This window comes from Dermochelys coriacea, chromosome 6 (assembly GCF_009764565.3).
Source record: "Dermochelys coriacea isolate rDerCor1 chromosome 6, rDerCor1.pri.v4, whole genome shotgun sequence".
Classification (NCBI taxonomy): Eukaryota; Metazoa; Chordata; order Testudines; family Dermochelyidae; genus Dermochelys; species Dermochelys coriacea.
This window is the reverse complement of record NC_050073.1, coordinates 93315141-93339736: the sequence shown is the minus strand read 5'-3', so window position 1 is coordinate 93339736 and position 24596 is coordinate 93315141. Positions and strand designations below refer to the sequence as shown.

At 41.3% G+C, this 24596-nt stretch overlaps 1 long non-coding RNA gene across 1 annotated transcript in view; it reads left to right on the top strand.

Annotated features, from left to right (window-relative positions):
- Nucleotides 1-24302, top strand: part of LOC122460622 — a 72565-nt gene extending 48263 nt beyond the window's left edge. The window contains exons 3-4 of the long non-coding RNA XR_006282048.1: nt 16680-16747; nt 23042-24302. This is a non-coding gene — a long non-coding RNA (uncharacterized LOC122460622). The remainder of the gene's footprint in view (nt 1-16679; nt 16748-23041) is intronic.
- The last annotated feature ends 294 nt before the right edge of the window (nt 24303-24596 follow it).

Sequence of the window (24596 nt, the reverse complement as noted above, 5' to 3'; positions counted from 1 at the left end):
AATGAATGGACATAAATCAGACGTCAAGAATTATAACATTCAAAAACCAGTTGGAGAACACTTCAATCTCTCTGGTCACTCGATCACAGATCTTAGAGTGGCTATACTTCAACAAAAAAGCTTCAAAAACAGACTCCAACGAGAGACTGCTGAATTGGAATTAATTTGCAAACTGGATACAATTAACTTAGGCTTGAATAGAGACTGGGAATGGATGAGTCATTACACAAAGTAAAACTATTTCCCCATGGTATTTCTCCCTCCCACCCCACCCCCCACTGTTCCTCTGATATTCTTGTTAACTGCTGGAATTAGCCTACCTTGCTTGTCACCATGAAAGGTTTTCCTCCTTCCCCCCCCTGCTGCTGGTGATGGCTTATCTTAAGTGATCACTCTCCTTACAGTGTGTATGATAAACCCATTGTTTCATGTTCTCTGTGTGTGTGTATATAAATCTCTCCTCTGTTTTTTCCACCAGATGCATCCGATGAAGTGAGCTGTAGCTCACGAAAGCTTATGCTCTAATAAATTTGTTAGTCTCTAAGGTGCCACCGGTACTCCTTTTCTTTTTACAATTAAACCAATACACAAAAGATTTCCCTGCCTGAGACTAATGACGGGGACAAAATAGGATCTTGTGTGTTTAGGATAAAATGTGCAAGGTACTGAAATATTTGTATATGGTGATCAGAGGAAGGTTGGCACTGGTTGGGGAATTAGAAGATCTAGGTTTAATGCCAAGCTCTGCCAGAGACTTATATGTGACTTTGGTCAAGTCATATAGTCTCTGTGCCTTGGTTTTTCATCCATGAAATAGAGATAACAATCACACCTTTCTCCCACACTTTATCTGACTTATCTGTGTAAATATTTTTTGGTGCAGGGAATATATTTTATTGAGTACTTATATAACATCTTACGTGATGGGGCCCTGATCTTGTTTGACACCTCTAGGCAGAATTGTAAAAAATAAAATAAAAAATGTATTGATACATTTTTGAGGAGTGCAATACATAAAACAACACTGCTTAGATAGATTCACATAGACAGAACTGAAGTGTAAAATATGAATTGTGCCACTGTCTATGAAGCCAAGAATATACAGACATTGAAAAGTATACTTTAAGCCTGAGATTTTACAAGGAACAAATTGGTGTTAGGCACCGAACTCCCATTTACACTCAATGAGAGTTAGCCACTTAACTGTCATTTGTGTCTTTGAAAATCTTCCTTTAAATTAATACAGAAAGGGAATAGCTATTCAGTAATAGCATAGCACACTTTAATTTCTGAACTATGCTTAGGGGCCATATGAACCTTGTGTTATTACATTACACAAATGATTTTATGTTTGAGGTGCATATACCTTTGATGCAACAAACAACCAAAAACATTACTGAATAATAACATGGAGTTCACATATAAGGTTCACAGTCAGGACAAGTAATCAGAGTTACTTAAGATAGTAGGCAACAAAATGTGTGCAACCAAAGCTCAGTTTCACTTGCCTAGGTGAATCTGTTTGAATTAATGAGGGTGTCAGGAAGGAATGCCTAACTTTATAACCTTTATTCACATCCTTCCTGCTAACTACTCTATCAGGACAGTGACGTTTATATTGCTTGATTGGAAGTTTATTTTACTTGTCCAGACATGAAGTAAAGATTGTACTTTTGCTTGACTGTGCCTATAAAATGGTTGTTTCTTGGTGTTGGTACCCAATAAAACAAAACAAACTGACTAACTTTTCACTGGTATCCAATCAATACTCTGTTTCAGAGTAGCAGCCATGTTAGTCTATATCTGCAAAAAGAAAAGGAGGACTTGTGGCACCTTAGAGACTAACAAATTTATTTACTCTGTAAATACTCTGTAACCTGAAAAAGAGCTAGAAGTGCAGGATTATGAGGATTTTTAAGAATCTCTCTGTCTGTAAAGAGGCAAAAGGGAAAAATAGATTTGTATGTGTGGGGGGGGACGGACTTAAGATCCTTGAACCTGACATTCAGAGGTGTTGAGCATCCACAGCTCCAGGTGAAATTAATAGAATCTATGAACACTGATAGATTTATATAGTCCAAGGCCAGTAGGGACCATGGTGATAATCTAGTCTGGTATCCTATATAACACAGGCCACAGACTTATCCAAAACAATTCCTAGAGCAGATCTTTTGAAACAGGGATCGGCAAAGTTTGGCCCGCGGCCCACCAGGGTAAGCCCCCTGGTAGGCCTGGCCAGGTTGTTTACGGGCCGCATCCACAGGTTCAGTTGATTGCAGCTCCCACTGGCCACGGTTTGCTGCTCCAGGCCAATGGGGGCTGCAGAAAGCAGTGGCCTGTATATCCCTCAGCCCGCGCTGCTTCCTGCAGCCCCCATTGGCCCGGAGTAGCGAACTGTGGCCAGTGGGAGCTGTGATCGGCCGAACCTGCGGATGCAGCAGGTAAACAAACCAGCCCAGCCCACCAGGGGGCTTACCCTGGCAGGCTGCATGCCAAACGTTGCCGATCCCTGTTTTAGAAGAATATCCAATCTTCATTTAAAAATTGTCAGTGATGGAAAATCCACAAAAATCCTTGCTAAATTGTTCCAATGGTTAATTACTCTGACTGAGGGCAGGGAGAAGTCCTTATTTCCACTCAGAAGGTGCCTAGCCTCAACTTCGAGCCATTGGATCTTTTTCTCTGCCAGATTGAAGAGCCCACTATTAAATATTTGTTCCCCAGGTACATATTTATAGAGTGTGATCAAGTCACCTCTTAACCATCTTTGTTAAGATAAATAGACTGAGCTCCTTAAGTCTATCAGTATAGACTGAGCTTCTTGAGTCCATCACTAATTCTTTACTCATTCTCGTGGCTCTTCTCTGGACCCTCTACAATTTATCAACATCCTTCTTAAATTGTGGACACCAGAACTAGAAACAGAATTCCAGCAGTTGTCACCAGTGCCAAATACAGATATAAAATAACCTCTCAACTCCTATTTAAGATTCCCCCTTTTATGTATTCAAGGATCACATTAGTCATTTTGGCCAGTGTCACATTGGAGCTCCTGTTCAACTTATTATCCATCATGACTTACACATCTTTTTTCAGTCACTACTTCTCAGGATAGTGTTCTCCATTATTTTCAGAGTAGCAGCCGTGTTAGTCTGTATTCGCAAAAAGAAAAGGAGTACTTGTGGCACCTTAGAGACTAACAAATTTATTAGAGCATAAGCTTTCGTGAGCTACAGCTCACTTCATCGGATGCATTTGGTGGAAAAAACAGAGGAGAGATTTATATACACACACACAGAGAACATGAAACAATGGGTTTATCATACACACTGTAAGGAGAGTGATCACTTAAGATAAGCCATCACCAGCAGCAGGGGGGAGAAAGGAGGAAAACCTTCCATGGTGACAAGCAGGTAGGCTAATTCCAGCAGTTAACAAGAATATCAGAGGAACAGTGGGGGTGGGGTGGGAGGGAGAAATACCATGGGGAAATAGTTTTACTTTGTGTAATGACTCATCCATTCCCAGTCTCTATTCAAGCCTAAGTTAATTGTATCCAGTTTGCAAATTAATTCCAATTCAGCAGTCTCTCGTTGGAGTCTGTTTTTGAAGCTTTTTTGTTGAAGTATAGCCACTCTTAGGTCTGTGATTGAGTGACCAGAGAGATTGAAGTGTTCTCCAACTGGTTTTTGAATGTTATAATTCTTGACGTCTGATTTGTGTCCATTCATTCTTTTACGTAGAGACTGTCCAGTTTGGCCAATGTACATGGCAGAGGGGCATTGCTGGCACATGATGGCATATATCACATTGGTAGATGCGCAGGTGAACGAGCCTCTGATAGTGTGGCTGATGTGATTAGGCCCTATGATGGTATCCCCTGAATAGATATGTGGACAGAGTTGGCAACGGGCTTTGTTGCAAGGATAGGTTCCTGGGTTAGTGGTTCTGTTGTGTGGTGTGTGGTTGCTGGTGAGTATTTGCTTCAGATTGGGGGGCTGTCTGTAAGCAAGGACTGGTCTGTCTCCCAAGATCTGAGAGAGCGATGGCTCGTCCTTCAGGATAGGTTGTAGATCCTTGATGATGCGTTGGAGGGGTTTTAGTTGGGGGCTGAAGGTGATGGCTAGTGGCGTTCTGTTGTTTTCTTTGTTGGGCCTGTCCTGTAGTAGGTGACTTCTGGGTACTCTTCTGGCTCTGTCAATCTGTTTCTTCACTTCAGCAGGTGGGTACTGTAGTTGTAGGAATGCATGATAGAGATCTTGTAGGTGTTTGTCTCTGTCTGAGGGGTTGGAGCAAATGCGGTTATATCGTAGCGCTTGGCTGTAGACAATGGATCGAGTGGTATGATCTGGATGAAAGCTAGAGGCATGTAGGTAGGAATAGCGGTCAGTAGGTTTCCGATATAGGGTTATAGGGATATAGGGTTATAGGGATATAGGCCACAAGGGGCCACAACAATGGTTCCCGTAACCCACCCAGCAATATTGTTAATCTATCCAACTATACTCTTAGCCCAGCGGAAGAATCTGTCCTATCTCGGGGCCTCTCCTTTTGCCCCTCCACCCCCACGAACATGATACAGTTCTGTGCTGACCTAGAATCCTATTTTCGACGTCTCAGACTCAAGGAATATTTCCAACACACCTCTGACCAACATATTAACCCACAGAGACCTTCCTGCCAACACTACAAAAAGAAGGATTCTAGGTGGACTCCTCCTGAAGGTCGAAACAGCAGCCTGGATTTCTACATAGACTGCTTCCGCCGACGTGCACGAGCTGAAATTGTGGAAAAGCAGCATCGCTTACCCCATAACCTCAGCCATGCAGAACACAGTGCCATCCACAGCCTCAGAAACAACTCTGACATCATAATCAAAAAGGCTGACAAAGGAGGTGCTGTCGTCATCATGAATAGGTCGGAGTATGAACAAGAGGCTACTAGGCAGCTCTCCAACACCACTTTCTACAAGCCATTACCCTCTGATCCCACTGAGAGTACCAAAAGAAACTACAGCATTTGCTCAAGAAACTCCCTGAAAAAGCACAAGAACAAATCCGCACAGACACACCCCTGGAGCCAGGACCTGGGGTATTCTATCTGCTACCCAAGATCCATAAACCTGGAAATCCTGGACGCCCCATCATCTCAGGCATTGGCACCCTGACAGCAGGATTGTCTGGCTATGTAGACTCCCTCCTCAGGCCCTTCGTTACCAGCACTCCCAGCTATCTTCGAGACACCACCGATTTCCTGAGGAAACTACAGTCCATTGGTGATCTTCCTAAAAACACCATCCTAGCCACTATGGATGTAGAAGCCCTCTACACCAACATTCCACACAAAGATGGACTACAAGCCGTCAGGAACAGTATCCCCGATACTGTCACGGCTAACCTGGTGGCAGAACTTTGTGACTTTGTCCTGACCCATAACTATTTCACATTTGGTGACAATGTATACCTTCAAATCAGCGGCACTGCGATGGGTACCCGCATGGCCCCACAGTATGCCAACATTTTTATGGCTGACTTAGAACAACGCTTCCTCAGCTCTCGTTCCCTAATGCCCCTACTCTACTTGCGCTACATTGATGACATCTTCATCATCTGGACCCATGGAAAAGAAGCTCTTGAGGAATTCCACCATGATTTCAACAATTTCCATCCCACCATCAACCTCAGCCTGGACCAGTCCACACAAGAGATCCACTTCCTGGACACTACGGTGCTAATAAGCGATGGTCACATAAACACCACCCTATATCGGAAACCTACTGACCGCTATTCCTACCTACATGCCTCTAGCTTTCATCCAGATCATACCACTCGATCCATTGTCTACAGCCAAGCGCTACGATATAACCGCATTTGCTCCAACCCCTCAGACAGAGACAAACACCTACAAGATCTCTATCATGCATTCCTACAACTACAGTACCCACCTGCTGAAGTGAAGAAACAGATTGACAGAGCCAGAAGAGTACCCAGAAGTCACCTACTACAGGACAGGCCCAACAAAGAAAACAACAGAACGCCACTAGCCATCACCTTCAGCCCCCAACTAAAACCCCTCCAACGCATCATCAAGGATCTACAACCTATCCTGAAGGACGAGCCATCGCTCTCTCAGATCTTGGGAGACAGACCAGTCCTTGCTTACAGACAGCCCCCCAATCTGAAGCAAATACTCACCAGCAACCACACACCACACAACAGAACCACTAACCCAGGAACCTATCCTTGCAACAAAGCCCGTTGCCAACTCTGTCCACATATCTATTCAGGGGATACCATCATAGGGCCTAATCACATCAGCCACACTATCAGAGGCTCGTTCACCTGCGCATCTACCAATGTGATATATGCCATCATGTGCCAGCAATGCCCCTCTGCCATGTACATTGGCCAAACTGGACAGTCTCTACGTAAAAGAATGAATGGACACAAATCAGACGTCAAGAATTATAACATTCAAAAACCAGTTGGAGAACACTTCAATCTCTCTGGTCACTCAATCACAGACCTAAGAGTGGCTATACTTCAACAAAAAAGCTTCAAAACAGACTCCAACGAGAGACTGCTGAATTGGAATTAATTTGCAAACTGGATACAATTAACTTAGGCTTGAATAGAGACTGGGAATGGATGAGTCATTACACAAAGTAAAACTATTTCCCCATGGTATTTCTCCCTCCCACCCCACCCCCCACTGTTCCTCTGATATTCTTGTTAACTGCTGGAATTAGCCTACCTGCTTGTCACCATGGAAGGTTTTCCTCCTTTCTCCCCCCTGCTGCTGGTGATGGCTTATCTTAAGTGATCACTCTCCTTACAGTGTGTATGATAAACCCATTGTTTCATGTTCTCTGTGTGTGTGTATATAAATCTCTCCTCTGTTTTTTCCACCAAATGCATCCGATGAAGTGAGCTGTAGCTCACGAAAGCTTATGCTCTAATAAATTTGTTAGTCTCTAAGGTGCCACAAGTACTCCTTTTCTTTTTGTTCTCCATTATGTAAGTATGACCTATATCTTTTTTTCCTAGATGTATACATTTACATTTAGCCATATTAAAGCACATTTTGTTTGTTTGCACCCAGTTTTTCAAGCAATCCAGATAACTCTGAATCAGTGATCTGCTTGCTTCATTATTTATCACACTCCCCCACCCTTTTTTTTTGTGTGTCAACTGCAAACTTTATCAGTGGTAATTTTGTGTTTTCTTCCAGTTCATTATTTAAAAAAGATTAAATATTGTACAGTCAAGAAGGAATCCCTGTGGGACCCCACTAGAGAAACACCCACATTTTGATGATTCAATATGTTGTACAATTACATTTTGAGATCTATCAGTCAGCCAGCTTTTAATCCATTTAATGTGTGCCATGTTAACTTTATGTCATTCTTAGTTTTTAATCAAAATACCAAGTGGTACCAAGTCAAATGCCTTACAGAAGTCTAAGTATATTATAACAGAAATATCAAGTTAGTTTGACAGGATCTATTTTCCATAAACCCATGCTGATTGGCATTAATTGTATTACCCTCCTTTACAAATCAGAGCTAAAGTGTTTCATGTTGGGCACCCAAAACAGTGAGAGACCCAACATCACTGGCCACTTTTGAAAATGTTTCAATAATTTCTAATTTCTGCAAGGTTGAGCTTTGCATTGATGGTACTCATGACGTTACAGAAAGAGCTCAGCATCAGACAGGATTGGACTCTGAATCCAAATTCATTTAATCTGTAAAACTGGTGGGAAAATCTCATTAAAATAGACTTTCTGATTGCTTTGCTGCACTATTGTTTCTCAGCATGGGCAGAACCATGGAATGTAGAAGGAAGAATGAAATTTGTTTCCATTATTATTGTTATTCAATAACAGTAACAAGGTGTTTGACACTTTGTGATCAAATAATAATACTTAACACTTCTATAGATCTTCCCATCCAAGGATAGCAAATCACTTTATAGCTGCTTATGAATAAGCTTCACAACACATGATAGTATCGTATTTTTAGAGATCTGGAAGTTGAGGCACAGAAAAGTTTAGGCCAAACTTTTCAAAAATAGCCACTAAATAAGGGTTCCTTAATTTTGGGGCCTCATGGAAGCTAGTCAGGACATTAATAGTTGCATTGTCCAGCACCCCCAAGATACAGTAAAAGATGACTTCAACTTCATTAGAAACATATTTGTTGAGAATCTGAATAATTTAGTTAAATTTTCTTTGTTCATATTCATGAATCTTCACAAGTGCTGGTTCTGGAAAGAACTTATTGAAGAATTGCAGAAATACCTTGAGGGACTGATCTTCGAATATTTTCACAAATCTTTTTCTTTTTAGACTTCTAGATCCATTGCAAAGGAGTTCTGGAAAACCACTGGAACTTCTGGATTCTTTCCTTGACCCTGGGGTTCTGCAGAGTCTGCTTTCTTATTTTGAACCCAAAACAACAGCAACAAAAAGGGAGAAAAGAAAGGGGGTCAGGTGAGAAGGGAACAGAGGGAGTTTTTATATATCTGAGGTGAAATCACTGAAGTGATGATTTCAATGGAGTCAGGATTTCTCCTTGTTAACTATGGTGTTCTGCTCTCTGATGAACATACTGGTTCAAAAGCATATCTGTTCTCATTACTCTGAGCTATAGAATATGGTTGATCTTTTTGATTTTAATAACAAATGGCATTGATTTCACATGCAGTTTTATGCTACTAAATATAAATGGTAGATTTGTTAGGATAGCCACTCAACATTACTTTAAATACCAATTGATTATTAAAGACATTTTCATTTCATTATCATTGAGTACTCATAACTCTTTTACTGTTAATCTTCTGCAATATGGTTAATCAGTTTAAATTAAGTTGCTATATAGTCAATAACTGTGTTAATGTATGACAGGAGAAAGAGGAAAGGTCCAGGAAAAGGGCAACATAAAATGATTAGTTTCAGAGTAGCAGCCGTGTTAGTCTGTATCCGTAAAAAGAAAAGGAGTACTTGTGGCACCTTAGAGACTAACAAATTTATTAGAGCATAAGCTCTTGTGAGCTACAGCTCACTTCATTGGATGCATACAGTGGAAAATATAGTGGGGAAATTTTATATACACAGAGAAAATGAAATAATGGGTGTTAGCATACAGACTGTAACTAAGGTGCCACAAATACTCTTTTTATTTTTATAAAATGATTAGATGCATTTGGGATGGGAAAGAAAGGAAAAGTATTTTACAAAGTGATGTAGATTAGGGCTATTTAGTTTGGAAAAATTAAGAGTAAAAATGTATAGTGTATGAAATGCTTAGTTAATAGTACAGGGAAGACCATTTGAGTTCTCCCATTTACCCTTTTCCATAATTCAAGAAAAGAAACACTTGAACACGTTTATAGGAATATTATTTTGAAAAGAAAATTTATACAAAGAATAATCCACCTGTGGATTTCTCTGCCATGGGAAAATATTGAGGGAAATGGTTCACTAAGATTCAGATAAGGATTAGACTTTTATATGAATAACAGTGACATCTGGATTTACTATAGCTAGGATAAAAAACTACAAAGGCTATTTCAGTCCTAATTATTCTGGGCATAAACCAAACACCAGCTGGAGTGAGTGTGGGGGAAAAATCCACCAGTGCTATCATAATGCCCAAGTAGGTGCATTGTGCAGCTGTTTCATCTTTCTCTGATGCAGCCAACTTCCTAGTTGTTGGAGCATAATACTGAAATAGAAGGACCACCAGTCTTTTCTGATAATTACAATTTCTATGGGCCCATCTTGTTGCCTTCCTCTACACAAAACACCCATTGACTTCAACTGGAGTTCTGCACATGTAATATATTTAGAAGATTGGACCCTTTATTCTTTGCCAAATACACTTTTAATTTAGGCTAATCAGTAAGACCTGATCCTGTGAGGTGCTCCTCTGAGGTGCAACCATTAAAATTCTAACTCCTTCAGCTCCTTTCAGGACCTCAGCCCTGTATCACAACTGATGCACAAATGGTGCTTTTGTAATAATCTGTTATTGCAGAGCAGTAAGTGGATGGATATGTTCCAGGTGCCCTTTATGTCATTCAGTCACCTTTCTGTACCCCTGTCCTTACCCTACCTCAATGTGCCAATCATTTATAACTACAGATCATGTTGTCATGATAGGAACATTTATAAAAATGAACAACCTACAGACTCTGACAAGAGGGCCATATTTTATGTCTTATGTGAGCATAGCTGGACACTGCAGCAAAAGCAAAAGGTTGAATTATCAAAATAAATGTTACTAATTAAAGCACTCTTAATTTAGAAGAAACCAGATATGCACAGTTACCGTCTGGTTATCCACTTTCCTCCCTTCTGCTTGGTGCAATGCAGAGTTTGGAATAATCTGATCAAATGAAAGCCACTTCATAAGTGGTTTCAGTTAACTCAGGCACGCTATAATAAGGAGAAATGCTTTCATGCCACAGATTTCCAGTCCGGATGTAGATTTCAAACATTTCAGGTCTGTGGATTTGGGGGTTTGGTTTGGCTCTTTATAATGATATGGGCTGATTGTGAAATTCAGAATAGGATCTGGGTTTGAAATTGAAGATATCGCCATGGTTTAAGGATGGTTGGATTTGAGATTTTGGTTCAGGCACATCTTCTAGTAAAAAGTCCTTTCTGGCAATCAGGGGAACCTGTAGGGATTTTATTAAAAAGGCAACAGTCTGATAGTGAAAAATGTCCATGAATAAGAATGTATTCATACCATTTGTTCAAATACATTGTTTTGTAAATTACACCGGAACCTGATTCTGCAGGCTCATTGTACAGGAAGGTAAAGTGTGGCCAAACCAAAGTGAATTTATATTTGGGGAAGAAGGTGTTATTTTTCTCTTTGTTTTGGGAAAGTTTTTAGTTGTTTGAGAGAGACATGATCCATGTACAGAACACTTGTTTTCTCTAATGCTGTCCCTATAAGTTCCTAAAGCATTAAAGTCCTGATCTCCCACAACTAGTGGGGAGATAGTAGTATGTAGTGATAATGTCTCATGGTTACAAGAGGGCTTAGAGTCATAAAACTCAGTGATTTAAGTTCAAAGTTGTTCCAGATTTTTTTTAAAAAATCCTTTTGTTGTTGTAATTATAGGAGTAATTATAGGAGTTCTCCCTACCTCAGATTTGTTTTTAACTTCAGGCTCAAATGAACTTGAAAAATGCAAAGCAAAATGGAGTTGAAACAGCCATTTTTTTCTGGATTTGGGTCAAAAGTATATGAAACCAACCCAAATCACAAATCCTTCTTTGGCACGTGAAACTTGGCCCAGGTTTTAGAAACTTGTGGAGTATATTGAAAAACTAGGGCCAACACTGAGTTTTGTAGGGGAAGTTTGTCACACAGCTCTACCCCAGGGTTCTTTTCCTTGCTTCAGTGACTCACTGTGGACTTTGGGCAAGTTAGTTAGGGTATATCTACACTGCAATTAGACACCCATGGCTGGCCCATGCCAACTGATTCAGTCTTGCAGGACTTGGGCTAAAAGGCTGTTTAATTGTGGTGCAGGTGTTCGGATTCAGGGTCTGGCTGCAGCCTGAGCTCTGGGACCCTCCCACCTCCCAGGGTCGTAGAGCCCAGGCTCCGTCCAGAGACCAAATATCTACACTGCAGTTAAACAGACCATTAGCCCAAGTCCCAGAAGCCCAAGTCAATTGGCCCATGCCAGCTTTTTTTTGGGGGGGGGGAGAGGTAGAAGGGGTAATTGCAGCATAGACATCTGGTTTTTGGATGGAGCCTGGGCTCTATGAGCCATTAGCTTCTTTACCTCAGTTTCCTCATATGTACAATGGGAATAATAAATATTCCCTACTGTACTCCCCTATGGTATTCTGAATTGTAATTCATGAAGGCTCATCATGCGCTTTGAATTCCTTGGAAGGAAAGTGGTTTATACAATACATGTAAAGTATTATAACTGCAGTGATTTTATAGTAAGAATTAGAGGTGTATGAATACTTCTATAAATATTCTTTCACTTGTTTAAAAATTTGGCCTTGCATGCGCCAATTGTTTTCATTCCCCACACTAATTTTTATGAATGGATTTTGCTGGCTTGAATGATTGCAAAAACAAAATTTCACGTTTACATATAGAATCATAGAAGATTAGGGACGGAAGAGACCTCAGGAGGTCATCTAGTCCAATCCTCTGCTCAAAGCAAGACCAATACCCACTAAATCATCCCAGCCAGGGCTTTGTCAAGCTGGGACTTAAAAACCTCTAAGGATGGAGATTCCACCACCTCCCTTGGTAACCCATTCCGAGTGCTTCACCACCCTCCTAGTGAAATAGTGTTTCCTAATATCCAGCCTAGACCTCCCCCACTGCAACTTGAGATCACTGCTTCTTGTTCTGTCATCTGCCACCACTGAGAACAGTCTGGCTCCATACTCTTTGGAACCTCCCTTCAGGTAGGTGAAGGCTGCTATCAAATCCCCCTTCACTCTTCTCTTCTGCAGACTAAACAAGCCCAGTTCCCTCAGCCTCTCTGTGCAGAGAGAGCTCTGTTAGTACATTGTGGAGAGAGGGGTCTGCTAGCCAGAGCAGGACTGGGGAGGAGAAGTTAGACCCCCAGGAGCAGGTGACATATGAGTAAGAGACTGTATGCAACTGAGCCCGAAGGAAAGGCCAGGGGTGCCTCATGGGAAGACTGGTTGGCAGCCAAGTATTGAACTGTTTGCTTTATGTTTAGAACATTTTGGGGCTAGGTTCCTCCAACCCCCTTCGCACCCCCTGATGGAGATAGGACTAAATGGACAATTAGCTGGTGGGCTGGCACGCACCTCAGCACACACATGAAGCAGAGATTTCTTCACCCCAAGGGGATGTGTGGGTGTGTTGGGACACCTGGTAAATCCATTAGACAGTGCTGCTTCAGACAAGCTATTACAAACCCCACCATGAGAAGTGCAACTGAAACACACAGCACTTATAAATTCAAATTCTCCTATACAAATAAGAAGACTATACAATTTCTATTTACTATAATCTACTTGATAGACAATGCTTACCCAAGGGCTAACCAGGTAGGGTGCTTTAAAAAGAGTGGTCACACATTCAAGTAAGGATGGGTTATTTTCCATCCTTTTAAAGAATATGCTCCATTTATTAACATTTACAACAAGAGCCAGTGAAACTGCTAATAGAGAAGCTACATTGTAAAGGAGAGTTCTATGCTGAAAGTGAAGGGTTCTATTCATGGATTCAGTCTAGCCTTGATTGTTATCAATATTAATGTAAACCTAACAGAAAAAATGTGATCTCAAACATCTCAAGACTTTACCTAATGCATGAAAAATGCACAGAAAGCTTGTACTACAGAAAGATTGTACCTCAGGCACAAAAGTTGGATGCAAAGATTGAACCCCATGCTGATTTAATATACAGTAACTTGTTCTGGACAGTATTTTATTTTGTATTATGTTATTAGAAGGGTGAACTGGTTCTGGTTCAGATAAAATGTGAACTGACCCCAAACTTTCATCCAGATCTCAAACCAAACTGAACCCAAACTGTCCATAATATGAAGTTTAGTTGAATGCTCCCCAGAAAACTGTGCATGCTCTTTCCATTTCTTTCCAAAGGACACTCCTCCCTTTGGGTCATATTCTTCCTGTAGATTCATTCAGGGAAATCACACATAGCTATGACTAGCAGCATTTGGCCCTTTGTTTTTTATGTTAGTAAGTTTACAATAAAAGCTGCAAAACAGGTTACTTACAAAGGTCACCATAGTACGGAATTTCCTATTTTTATGAAGGAAGGGTCTGTTGAACTGTCCTATATCAGTCTGTATCAGTGGTTCTCAACCTGCGGCCCAATCAGCACAGCTCTGTGGCCCATGTGACTTCCTCAGGGCCATACACATAGTATTGGATGCCGCCCACAATGATAAATAAGTTGAGGACCACTGGTCTGTATCATTCCTACAAGTGAGTGAATAATTCACAATGAATAATTTTCTACTGATCTTTCCCTCTTTTCCTGCCCATGAAACATCTCTGATCAGACTGATATTTCTTTAAATGTATGTGTACTTGAAAATTTTCAATTAACAATTTTTTTACTGGTTAGATTGACAATGAAGACTTCGCCACAAGTATGCAGTGTGATCCAGACTGATACACTCATTTATAGTGTGGTAGCTTGCACTGTGAGATCCCATTGAATCCAACTGGACTACTCGTGGAGTATGATGCTATTCAGTGTGTGAGTGATGGTGGAAAACTCTTCCCTATGTGATATTTGCTATGTGAGATGTTCGTTATGATGGGTCAGGTAAATCATATAAACTACTACTGATATGATGGATGACTAAGGAAGCCCTCTAGGCACAGATACTCCATAGTCAGGAAAAGTGTGGGATCCTTATTGAATGGAGGAGGCAGCCTAGTGACAGATGATGTGGAAAAAGGTGAAGTACTCAATGCTATTTTTGCCTCAGTCTTCACAGACAAGGTCAGCTCTCAGACTGCTGCACTGGGCAGCACAGTATGGGGAGGAGGTGAATAACCCTCAGTGGTGAAAGAACAGGTTTAGAAAAACTGGACAAGCACAAGCCCATGGGGCTGGATGTAATACATCCGAGTGTGCTGGCTGATGTGATTGCAGAGCCATTGGCCATTATCTTTGAAATATCATGGCGATCGGGGGAGGTCCCGGCTAATTAGAAAAAGGCAAATATAGCGCCCATCTTTAAAAAAGGGAAGAAGGAGAATCCAGGGAACTACAGACCGGTCAGCCTCACCTCAGTCCCCGTAAAAATCATGGAGCAGATCCTAAAGAAATCCATTTTGAAGCACTTGGAGGAGAGGAAGGTGATTAGGTACAATCAACATGGATTCACCAAGGGCAAGTCATCCTGACCAACCTGATTGCCTTCTAAGATGAGATAACTGGCTCTGTGGATATGGGGAAAGTGGTCGATGTGATATATCTTGACTTTAGCAAAGCTTTTGATATGGTCTCCCACAGTATTCTTGCCAACAATTTAAAGACATATGGATTGGATGAATGGACTATAAGGTGGATAGAAAGCTGGCTAGATTGTCGGGCTCAACGAGTAATGATCACTGGCTCAATGTCTAGCTGGCAGCTGGTATCAAGCAGAGTGCCCCAGGGGTTGGTCCTAGGGCTGGTTTTGTTCAACGTCTTCATTGATGATCTGGATGATGGGATAGATTGCACCCTCAGCAAGTTCGTGGATGGCACCTAAGTTGGATGGTAGGGATAGGGTCCAGAGTGACCTAGACAAATTGGAGGATTGGGCCAAAAGAAATCTGATGAGGTTCAACGAGGACAAGGCAGAGTTTTGAATTTAGGAAGGAAGAATCCCATGCACCACTACCGGCTGGGGACCGACTGGCTAAGAGGCAGTTCTGCAGAAGAGGACCCGGGGATTACAGTGGACGAGAAGCTGGATATGAGTCAAGAAGCCTAATGGCATATTGGACTGCATTAGTAGGAGCATTGCCATCTGATTGAGGGAAGTGATTATTCCCTTCTATTCAGCACTGGTGAGGCCACATCTGGAGTATTGTGTCCAATTTTTGGCCCCCCATTACAGAAAGGATGTGGACAATTTGGAGAGAGTCCAGAGGAGGGCAACAGAAATTATTAGGGGCACATGACTTATGAGGAGAGGATGAGGGAACTGGGCTTATTTAGTCTGCAGAAGAGAAGAGAAGAGAAGAGAAGAGAAGAGAAGAGAAGAGAAGAGAAGAGAAGAGAAGAGAAGAGAAGAGAAGAGAAGAGAAGAGAAGAGAAGAGTGAAGGGGGATTTGATAGCAGCCTTCAACTACGTGAAGGGGGGTTCCAAAGAGGATAGAGCTAGCCCGCTCTCAGTGGTGGCAGATCACAGAACAAGAGGCAATGGTATCAAGTTGCAGTGGGAGAGGTCTAGGCTGGATATTAGGAAACAGTATTTTACTAGGAGGGTGGTGAAGAACTGGAAGGAGTTACCGAGAAAGGTGGTGGAATCTTCATCCTTAGAGGTTGTTAAGGCCCAGCTTGACAAAGCAGGGGATTGGACTAGATGACCTCCTGAGGTCTAAAATCCTTTGGCATCTAAATTTCCACTGTACAAGTCCCCTAGGTGCATATATTTCTGCCACTGGGTATGTGGACAATGCCTGAGTGTCGGTGTCTAGGTGCCTATCTCTTGCTGAAGCCACAGCAGGATCCTCAAACCAGGTGAAGATAAGCTTTGCGCTGCTTATCTCGCCTGTGGGGCTTAATCCATTAGCATGCCGAACGCAACACAAAATATCCAGGGGGAAGTGGGGCCTTGGTAAATTACTTGAACTACTTGGTCCTTTGGATTATTACTCGACCTACTCGGAAATCATTAAATTGTCATCCTGACAGGAAGTGATGCTGGATGTGTCATATGTGTATATATATATATATATATATATATATATTTATTGGTTTTGATAGTGACCACAATGTGCTAGGTGACTTCAAGACACAATAAAAAGGCATAGTCCCTTACTGTGACTGAGGAACTCACAATCACCCTGACAATTTCTTTCACACCAGACTGCCATTAGGAGTGGTTATTAATTATTATTTTATTATTATATTGATGACAGCTTGTTTACATGGCACCCAAAATCTGCTTGGTTCTTTACAGACAAGCCTTGCAGAGAAGAACCTTATTCCAAAGATCTTGTGGGCTGTGACTACGATCTTGCAAAAAACGTATGTATTTATTTAGCTTTACACACCAGGAACAGTCTTATTGGGTAGTCAGCTACTTAGATGCTAAAATAATATACAATTCAGCTGCAAAAGGACAGCTTTTGATTCCTTTGAAAATCAGAAGCCTAGTTCCAAGAATTACAAGAATTCCACTTTCCACATGCAATGCATGTGGAAAGTTGTTTGCACCCTGAATAATGGAACAGGAGGCAAGATTGGGTGTGCACATGTAGCCATAGCATCCTACCATCACCTTTGGATGGTGATAAAAATTCCTCCCTATACATGTTCTTTCACACTTAGTAATTTAGAACATTCCTCCTAACCCAAACATATTGAGCCACAATGAAACTTCATTCTGAATGCTGATTAGCGTTGACCTTTCTTGTTGCATTCAGGAAGGTACACGTCTTCTACTTTATCTCGCAAAATTGTAATTAAAAAGGGTGCAGGGGAGAGTTACATGTGTGAAATTTTAATAGAGGTTCCCAGTGCAGCAATTGTACAGTATGTCATCTTGGATGCATTTTGACTGAATTTGCTTTTACAAAATACCCATCAGACCTTCTTCTAGAGGCTGTTTTGCCATCTGCACTATTAAAGTATCTCCATTAAGTGTGCCTGGTGTCTAATCTTTCACAATTGATTACAAATTGTCCATAATACAGAGGCTGAAATAGAATTACAGGAATTCATTTTCAAAATTTAAAGGTGCAAATTCATTAAATAGGAAACAAAAGGATATCTCTATTATAATCATTTTCATCTGGATTGGATGCTGATTAGGATGATAAACAGGCACCAGTAATAAAGCTCAGATGTTAATACTAACATTTGCCTTGTTGATGATCATGAAAGTTTTAATGTGTTTGTAGTGTAAACTTTGCAGCAGCTCTTCCTTTTCTCTTGTATACCTGGGAGAATCCCTCTGCAAAAGAGTCTATGCCCCACCAGTACAGTTACATGCTGTACATTCTTTCCTAATGAGAATTAACCATGCCAAAAATGTAACCACACACCAGACATCTGCTCTGTTCATTTTATTTTGTTCTTCTGTATCCCCTCAGCAACTCTCTGCCCATTGAACAATCTTCCTCTGTTATGCCTTTGGAAAAGGACACAGATCAAGCAAGAAGCTGATAGGAATTATTACCTAGTGCTGAGAACACAGAACTGAAAATCAGAATTTTAGGATTCTATTCCTGGCTATATTGCTGACACTTTCTTTGTCTTTGGGCAAATCACCTACCTCTCTGTGTCTGTTTCCCTATCTGTAAAATGGGAATAATATTAAGCTTCCTCACTGAAGGCTTGGTTGTACTTTAAGACACACTGGAACAGTGTGGAGTCTGACTGTGCTACACCATTTCAACATGTGCAGCACACTATACACTGTGCCTTTGGCCAGTGTATGAAGGTCTTTCCCTGCCCCTTTTGGTTATCTTATTCCCCAAGCGTACACAGAAAGGGTAGTCTCTTTGCTGCAATTATGGAGTTAAGTACCACCCAATATTGTAGAATCATAGAAATGTAGGGCTGGAAGGGACCTCGAGAGGTCATCAAGTCTAGCTCCCTGCACTGAAGCAGGATCAAGTATAACTAGACCATCATTACATGCAGTTTGTTGTAGACATGTCACTCCCAGGATATTAGAGAGATAAGGTGGGTGAGGTGATATCTTTTATTGGACCAACTTCTGTTTGTGAGAGAGACAAACTTTCAAGCTACAAAAAGCTCTTCTACAGGTGTGAGAAACATATTCTCATACAGTGTTTTTGTCTTTATCATTTTCCTGTGTGAGTTCATTTGCGAGTGTGGTGATCGTCTGGTGTCATCCACATAGTTGTTGTTGGGGAATTTAGTGCACTGGATGAGGTACACCACATGTTGAGAGCTGTTTGTCTAATTTGTCCTTAAAAACCTCAAATGAGGGGGATTCCAATGTTTAACTATCTTTACAGTTCAACAGTTTTTTTCTGATATCTAACCTAAATCTCCCTTGCTGAAGATGAAACTGATTACTTATCCTACCTTCAGTGGACATGGAGAATAATTGATCACTGTCCTCTTTATAACAACCCTTAACATATTTGAAGACAGTTATCAGGTCCCCCCTCAGTCTTCTTTTCTCAAGACTAAACATGTCCAGTTCTTTCTATCTTTCCTCATAAATCAGGATTTCTGAAATTTTTAACATTTTTGTTGTGCTCCTCTGGATTTTTTCGAGATTGTCCAATCTTTCCTGAAACATGGCACCCAGATTTGGACATTACGTCAGCTGAGGCCTCACCATTGCTGAGTAGAGTGGGACAATTACATCCCATGTCTTACATATAATGCACCTGTTAATATACCCCAGAATATTAGCCTTTTTTGCAACATATTCCATTTGTGATCCACTATAACCCCCCGATCCTTTTCAGCAGTACTACTGGCTAACCAGTTAGTCTCCATTTTGTAGTTCTGCATTTGTTTTTGTTTTTCTTCCTAAGTGTAGTACTTTCTACTTGTCTTTACTGAATTTCGTCCTGTTGATTTCAGACCAATTCTCTAATTTGTCAAGGTTGATTACCATTCTAAACCTGTCCTTCAGTGTTAGCAACCCCTCCCAGATTGGAGACATCAACATTTTTTTAAGCATACTCTCCACTCCATTATCCAAGTCATTAATAAGAATATTGAATAGTATCAGAGCCAGGACAGACCCCTGTGGGACTGCACTAGAAACTTCCTCCAAGTTTGGCAGCAAGCAATTAAAGTCTGCTCTTTGAGTATGGTCTTTCAGCAAGTTTTGCACCACCTTATAGTTATTTCATCTAGACCATATTTCCCTAGTTTGCTAATGGGAATGTTATATAGGACTGTGTCAAAAATCTTACAAGAAATCAAGATATATCATGTCTACTACTTCCCCACCCCCATCCATTAAGCCAGTAACTCTGTCGTTTAAAGTGAAAAAAATGCAGTTGAAGCCAAAAAGACTAATGAAAACATTAAAAGATGGTGCTAATGGTTATTTAAAATAATATGCATTGGAAATAATAGTGACCCTGGCACAAATAATAATATTTAGCAACTATACAGCATCTTTCATCTTCAACATGCTTAACAAACTTAAAGCCATTAATCCTCACAACCCCATTGTTAAGTAATTAATTATTATCCACATTTTACACATGAGACAAATGTTATAGACGATTTATAACTCAGGAATTCCTAGCTCTCAGTCCAGTGCTCCTGCCTGTTGCCCCTATTTCACACCACCCCTTCCTGACAACCCTGTGCCATCTCTAATGGATGTTAGCTAGTGTAAATGCCAAGTTTCAGCCAAAGGCTTGTGGGTCATTTTGGAACTTGTTAAACATCTAAGCCTACATTTGAGCAAGTGGACTGGTTACAGCAAGCCTCATATGAATAGAAGACGGGCACTGAAAACCACAAGTTAGCACATTGGTGTTGGGTGGATCACTGCCTGCAAAATGTCATTTCATCCCCTAGTAAGTAGCTAACATATACATGGTATGCACTAGAGGAAGAATGAGGTTGCTGGCTTTGAAATTTTATGACAGTCTGACCTAAACATGTCTGTATTTCAAATCTCATAAAGTGTAGGAGTGACCTGTTTCTGTCATGGGTTAGACTAAATGCCAAGACAAGTCCCTTTGGAACTTCTGATGAGGATCTGGATTTTTGAACCCTCCCACAGTTAAATGGTATTCGAGTCTGGGCCCATCTCTGTTAACAAAGAACAGGAAAAGTGAAAGAGGGAGGAGGCAAAGGGAGAAGATATGTTGAAAGCTGATCAAAGAAAAGGGGGGAGGGCCAGCTGAATAGAATTTTCCCAGACTATCATGAACTTTGAGGCATGCTCTCAATGCAATTATTTATATATATATAAAATGACTCCATGCAGCTTTGCCTTTAGGGGCACAAGAAATAAGCAGCCTCCTGGGATCTGAGGGTGGTAGTCATTCCTGGGAGTGGCCATCCCAGCATTTGCATATGGAGCAGTATGCTATATTTTGGTGGGGTACATAAAAGGTGCTCTGTCTTTCTGAATGTTTCAACAGCTAAATATCTCAAGCTCCACTGCTTCAGTCATGAAGACACAGTCCCAGCCAGTCAGAAGGTGTTTTAAGTCTAAAGTAACAGACTAGAAATTTGAGCTGCCCGTGTGATAGGTGCAGTGAAGATGGGGTGAAGAGGCAGGGAACTCCCAGTCCTAATCTGGCTCACCTGTGCAGGAGGAAGGCAGAATATAGACTCAGTGCTCTCTTAATGGCTAGACCATTGGACCAGCTAACATGCTCATGACTAAAGTGTTCCTAATGCTCAAGTGAGCCAGGCCAGCTCCTCTCCCCTTCCTTGCTAGCACACACAGAAGCAGGCTGTATTGGGAGTTTGAAGGGGTAGGTTAGTGCACACTAATTGTCTGCAGCTGGTGTAGGGTGTGCTGATCAGCCTGCACCTTCATCCCTCATGTGCTTCTGAGTCATTGCACTGCCTGGATGCTACTTTCCCTGCCCTCTGACACAGTGCACACCACAGAATGGTAATATCAAGAAGAAACAAGACCTAAACAGCTCAAAGGGTGTGCCAAAAACTCTCTCAGCAATGGGGAAATGACTCAATGGGGAAATGACACAAAGAGAGACTTCAACACACATCTCTTTAGACGGATGCAGACAGATATCTATTCATTCAGAAACACTAGGTGTGTCAGCCCTCCCCCTGTGATCTTGAATCCAATCTAAATAGCAGCTTCTTGTAATGTTACCAAATAAGGTAACACAGTGAAGAAGCCCAAATAAACAGACTCATCATGCAGCCACCTTTTTTTTTTCAACAGTGTCTGTATATCAGGGTGGAAGGCAGATTACTCAATATCAAACGTTCTTTGAGATCATTTTGCTCTAACAGTTTGAACAACAGTTAATTGGGTAGAGCAAGAAGTCTGTTCAGTCCTAATACCCCTAACGGGCCAGACAGACTACCCCCCTATGCACTCTCTTTAAAATGTATCTAGTTTCATCCTGCAGAATCTCAGTTTACAAGGTAAAAAGGACATACATATTCCAAACTGTACACAGCAAAGGTTCTCACAGCCCAGCTGGAAAGGACGGGGGGGGGGGGCGGGGAATCAGGAAGGTGGAATTTTGGGGCAGGGGAGGAGTATGAACAAATGTGTAGGATAGGTGGCCTCTCTGGATGTACTGACATTAGATATCTGCCGTGGAGTGAACATGCCTCGGAAGAGGTTTGTTTCCCCCTATTATAATCAATATGCAGAATGCCAATAGGAGAAAATGTAAAACCAGGCAGAGAGAACCGAACAAGCAGGCGCCCCGACATGCTGATTCACACTTTAAAAAAATCTGTAGTGACTCTGATAAATCCATCTGCAGCCGCAGGGATTTGCTGTGAATTCTACTGAGGGAGGAGAAATGAAGTCTTGTTTTGAGGCTACAGCCTGGACACGCCTCGAAGTTGGCCCTTCCTCGGGGCTGTTGAAAGCCTTCTAATCCTGGCTTCCACCTGCTTGGACATATCACAATTCACGTATATGCTAGAGTCTATCTTTAGCTTCTCCACAGAGCATATTTTAGGGAATGGCAGATTAAGACAAGGCAGTACAGTTTTTAGTACTGCCTGTACCATCAGCAACTAGCTCTCAGTATTGACAAGAACATAAAAAAAGTGATTGTTGCTTTGCAGTGTTTGTGATTAATTGGCTTTTGTTAAGGGATAAGGGAAGAATGTTTCCAGCTAAATAATAGAAATGCTCGTCTCTATAAAATTTCATTGTGCCATTTAGCATTTGTTTGAGCAAGAGAATCTAAGCTTCACAAAGAAACACGGGAAAAGATGGTTTGAGTAATGTAAATGTGGTGTACTTAATATTGCTACGGCACACAAAGTCCAAGTACAGCTGGTGCAGAAATGCTTGTGTGAAACAAAGATAGGCTAAAGAGACTGCTTTCAGATCTGGATTAGTTTTATGTTAGGGTTCAAGGCAGAAGGCAAGGATTTGGGTTTAGATTCAATGGCTATAAAATTTAAAAGATGTTCTCAGGCCATTGTGTCCCTAAAACATGAACTTTTTTGTGAGCTCAGCATTCCTCTAAGATTTCTGCTATTCTGGGGCACAGCCATCACTGAAGTAGAGGTGATCCTGTTTTATATCTGCCCTGAAATCCGAACCTTTTGGGATGTGTTTGAGTTTAGGAATTCAGTCTGGAAAACCTGAACTTCCATGGGTCAGACTTGAAGATCTATTATTATTATTATCACTAGGTTGGATCACTCATCTGCACTCCTCTTTACCTCTGAGTAGAAGAGACTCTTAATGCATGGATGTCCCTACCTTTGATATGGAAGAAGGATCTGCCTGCCCTTTCAACCTGGATTTGGCAGAGCATCTCCATGCATCTGGGATCCACTTGAGAAGAAGTGTGAGGAGGTTGGTTGGATCAAAGGGAAGAGTGGCTAGGCTAGAGGAGGAGTCAGCAAGCTGTGGCCAAGGGTTACAGGAACCCATAAGTGCAAAATCTTCAATGAAGCTTAGTTGTGGCTGGTTCTAGAAATGAGAAGATTTGGGGGCACTTTTTTCTGAGTAATTCCACACATATCTATGTTAGTAACCCTATTGATTAGGTGGAGATGGCCACTGTGGTCTATTTAGGCCAAACTCTTATTTCATTTACACTTCTGCTGCAAATCCAAAGTGACTCAATTGATTTACACTAGTGTAAATCTGTAATACCCCAATAAGAGAGATCTGAGCCCAGTATAATATTGTCTTTCTTTTTCAAACTTCCAAGAGGGAAAACAATTTACCTTTTAGGATGCCATATCTCATAAACTTTCTCATGTCATGACAGAGGTGATTTTTCTGTAAAGTTTAAAGATAATCCATTCATCTGCTTTTGAGCTGTCAGGAAGTGGAGAAATTATGTTTTATGCTCTGAAAACATTTTCACAGCATAGTGTGCTTAGATAACTCAAAAACAGTTTTGATTTAAATAAGGTTTTTGTCCATAATGAGAAGAGTGCTTTGCCTTGTCTGAAGAAATAATGGATGTGTGCCCATTTGAAAATCAGATATTAATTGTTTACAGTACAATGATTTATTTAAAGGTGTACCACAAAGTGGATTACTCTCACAGTGCACCAGGGGTCTATAGTTCAGAGGAGCAATCAAAATTTCCATACTGATCTTAACTTTTTCTGAACTATCCAAACCTTGTGGGAACTTGGGAATCTTGCACAAAGCAAGCTTACTCATCAGACTGCCTTTATCTCCTATCTCCAGTCAAGTTAAAAAAGAAGTATGTGCATCATAACTAAGGAGAAAAAAATGGACTTAATAGAGGGGTAACTGGGTGACATTGTATGGCCTCTGTTTTACAAGAAGACAGAATAGATGATGCAGTGCTCCCTTCTCACCTTAAAATCTATGAACCTTGAGATGTTCACAGGGGAGTTTGAGTGGGAGTTCTGTTGGAGGAGAAGGTATTTGTACTTGGTTTTGTATTTTTAGTATTTGTGTGTGTGTGTAGAGGCTTGTAGGGGCTTTGTGCTGGGAGAGCAGCTGAGCCCTGCTTAGGGGGTGGGGCTTCTGACTAGAGGTCCTATAAAGGTAGCCAGCCAGCCAATCAGTGGCACAGACAGCTGCAGCGGCACAGGAGCTAGCAAACAGAGCTGTAAACAGGGGAGTTTGAAAGGGGAGTTTGTATTGTGGTGCTTGTTTGGGGTTTGCTGGGGGGGTCTTTTTGGTGTGGCTTGTGTTTCCCAGATTAACAGGACTTAGGTGGGAAGGCGATGACAGATACGGAGGAAGCTGTGGGAG